The sequence below is a fragment of the Microtus ochrogaster genome, unplaced genomic scaffold (genome assembly GCF_000317375.1).
Source record: "Microtus ochrogaster isolate Prairie Vole_2 unplaced genomic scaffold, MicOch1.0 UNK63, whole genome shotgun sequence".
Classification (NCBI taxonomy): domain Eukaryota; kingdom Metazoa; phylum Chordata; class Mammalia; order Rodentia; family Cricetidae; genus Microtus; species Microtus ochrogaster.
Genome location: NW_004949161.1, coordinates 624,194 through 627,629, shown reverse-complemented (window position 1 = coordinate 627,629; position 3,436 = coordinate 624,194). Strand labels below are relative to the sequence as shown.

Below are 3,436 nucleotides of genomic sequence, written 5' to 3'. Positions count from 1 at the left end.
TTTTTTTTTTTTTTTTTTTTTTGGTAGGGAGACTTTTGATGACTCTTTCTATTTCTTTAGCAGTTATAGATCTGTTTGATTTGCTTATCTGGTCTTTATTTAATTTTGGTAAGTGATATTTATTCAGAAAATTCTTCATTTCTTTTATGTTTTCCAATTTTGTGAAATACACGTCTTCAAAATTTGACCTAATGATTCTCTGAGTTTCTCTGAATTTCTGTGTCTGTTGTTATGTCCCCCTTTTTATTTCTGATTTTGTTAATTTGGATATTCTCTCTGTGTGTTTTGGTTAGTTTGGATAAAGTTAGATTGTCTACTTTGTAGATATTTTTGGAGGAACTACCTCTATGTCTCATTGATTCTTTGTATTGTTTTCTTTGTTTGTGTTTTGTTGATTTCAGCTCTCTATTTGATTATTTCCTGCCATCTAGTCCTCCTGGGTGAGTTTGTTTCTTTTTATTCTAGAGTTTTCAGGTGTTCTGTTAACTCACTAGTTGTATTTTTCCAGTTTCTTTATGTAGGCATTTAGTGCTATGAACTTGCCTCTTAACACTGCTTTCATTGTGTTCCATAAATTTGAGTATATTGTGTGGTCATTTTCAGTGAATTTTAGGAAGTCTTTAATTTCTTCCTTTATTTCTTCTGTGACCTATTGATGATTCAAATGAGCACTGTTTAATTTCTATGTGTTTGTGGGTTTTCTGAAATTAGTGTTGCTGTTGAATTCTAACTTTAAGCCATGGTGATCCAATAAGATACATAGACTTATTCCAGTTTTTTCATATCTGTTTTGTTACATATGTTTTGTTAAATAGTATGTGGTCAGTTTTTGAGAATGTTCCATGAGGTTCTAAGAAGGTTCATAAGGTATATTCTTTTATGTTTGGATGGAATGTTCTATAGATGTCTGTTAGGTACATCTGAGTAATAACATCTGTTATTTCCCTTTATTTCTTTTTTAATTTTCTGTCTGACCTGTCCAGTGGTGAGACTGGGATGTTGAAGTCTCCTACTATTATTGTGTGGTGATTAATGTGTGATTTAAGCTTTAGTAGTATTTCTTTTACATATGAAAGTGCCCTTGTATTTGGGGCATAGATTCATAGTTCAGTATTGTGATTTCCTCTTGATGGATTTTTTCTGTAACTGATATGAAATGTCTTTTGATTGATTTTAGTCTATTTTATTAGATATTATAATAGCTACACCAGCTTGTTCCTTAGGTCCATTTAATTGGAAAATTTTATCCCAACCCTTTACTCTTAGGCAAAGTCTGTCTTTGAGGTTGAGGTGAGTTTCTTGTATGCAGCAGAAGGATGGATTCTTTTTTTGTATCTAGTCTGTTAGCCTGTTTTTTTTTTTTTAATAGGTGAGTTGAATCCATTTATATTAAGGGACATTAATGACCAATAATTGTTAGTTTCTTTTAATTTAGTTTTTGTTGTTGGTGATGTTATTGTGTATGCTTTCCCCTTCTTTGGGATTTGCTGATGTGAGATCATCTATTTTCTTTGTTTTTGTGGCTGTAGCTAACTTCCTTGGTTTGGAGGTTTCCTTCCAGTACTTTGTGCAGGGCTGGGTTTATGCTAGGTATTGGTTAAATCTAGTTCTGTCATTGAATATCTTGTTTTGTATGTCTATGGTGATTGAAAGTTTTGTTGGGTATAGTAGTCTGGGCTGGCATTGTGGTCTCTTTATGTCTGCATAATGCTTGACCAGGACCTTCTGGCTTTTATTGTTTCAGTTGAGAAGTCAGGCATAATTCTGATAGGTCTGTCTTTATATGTTACTTGGCCTTTTTTCTTTATAGCTCTTAAATATTCTTTTTTTATTCTGCATGTTTAGTGTTTTGATTATTATTTGGCTGGGGAACTTTTTTTTTGGTTCAGTCTATTTGGTGTTCTGTAAGTGTTTGTATTTTCATATGCATATCCTTCTTTAGGTCAAAAAGTGTTCTTCTGTGATTTTGTTGGATATATTTTCTGTGCTTTTGAATTGGACTTCTTCCCTATTATTCTGAGCTTTGGTCTTTTCGTGGTGTCCCATATTTCCTATATTTTGTGTTAAGCTTTTGTTAGATTTAATGTTTTCTTTGATTAATGAGTCTATTTCCTGTAATGTATCTTCTGCGTTTGAGATTCTCTCTTCCATCTCTTGTATTCTGCTCTTTATGCTTGCATTTGTGGTGCCTGATCTTTTTCTTATAATTTCCATTTCTATAGTTCCCTCAATTTGTGTTTTCTTTATTGTCTCTCTTTTAGTTTTCAAGTCTTGAATCGTTTCTTTCATTTATTTGATTGCTTTTTTTCCTGATTTTCTTTAAGGGATTTATTGATTTCTTTCAATTTTTTTGTTTGTCTTTTTCTCCATTTCTTTGAGGGAATTTTTTATTTTCTCTTTAGGAACCTCAAACTTTCTCCTAAAAGTTATTTTTTTAGGTCGTTTTCTTCTGATTTATCTATATTGGTGTGTTAAAGTCTTGCTATTGTAGGGCCACTAGTTTTTGTGGTGTTGCATTGGTCTTTGTGATGTTGAGTGTATTTATTACCATGTCTACCTGTCTTTTCATCTGATTGGTTTTGTTGGTGCTGTGTCTCTCGTGATCAATCTTCCAGGTGCCAGTGCATCCAAGGCTCAGATGGTTTCTCCTCATGATGCAGTCAGGGCCAAGGTTCCAATCACCCTGGAGTTCAGTCTGTGTTTCTGGAGGTTGTTTAGTGCTCCTAGAGGTCACTCTGCAATCCTGGATGTTCTTTGGGCCTGCTCCCTTGAAGGTTTCTTGCTTGGGGCTACTCCTGCTGGGGTCCTGTCTTGGGCCTGCTCAGGCAGAGGTCACTGGCTGAGGCTGGCTCTGAAAGAAGCCACTGGCTGGTGCTTGCTCCCTTGGAGGCTGACTAGTGCCTAGGTTCTACAGAGGTCTCTGGCTCCTGCTGGAGTTACTTCTTAAAGACTCAGCCGTTGTTAGTTGCCTCCTTCACTTTCTCATGCCGCTAAAAGACTTTTCACTTCCGTGTCTGCCTTTGTTCACAGATTCACAGTCTTGTTTTCTCTCTCTTTCTCTGTCTCTTTCTCTGTCTCTCTTTCTCTGTCTCTTTCTCTTTTTCTCTGTCTCTGTCTCTCTGTCTCTGTCTCTGTCTGTCTGTCTCTCTCTCACTCTCTCTCTCCCACTCTCCTCTCTGTGTGTGTTACAGAAGAGAAGACCCTGTGTTTTTGACACAACCACCAAAGGAATTGCACATACCAACCAGTGTTGATGGAACCAGGGTAAGAATTTGTACTTTTTGGTTTAAGGGAGGAAAGCAGCTGACATGTGTCCATTTTATTTATTTATTTTTCTTAAATTTATTTATTTATTTAAGGATTTCTGCCTCCTCCCTGCCACCACCTCCCATTTCCCTCCCCCTCCCCCATCAAGTCCCTCTTCCTCATCAGCTTG

At 36.1% G+C, this 3,436-nt stretch overlaps 1 protein-coding gene across 5 annotated transcripts in view; it reads left to right on the top strand.

Moving 5' to 3' along the window:
* Large1 (LARGE xylosyl- and glucuronyltransferase 1) overlaps positions 1-3,436 on the top strand; it is a 573,700-nt gene that overhangs the window by 87,876 nt on the left and 482,388 nt on the right. The window contains exon 2 of one of the 5 annotated variants that reach the window (XM_026777407.1): positions 3,192-3,264. The exons of the other annotated variants lie outside the window; for them this stretch is intronic. The gene's annotated coding sequence lies outside the window, so the exon portion shown is untranslated. The remainder of the gene's footprint in view (positions 1-3,191; positions 3,265-3,436) is intronic. 5 annotated transcript variants of the gene reach the window in all.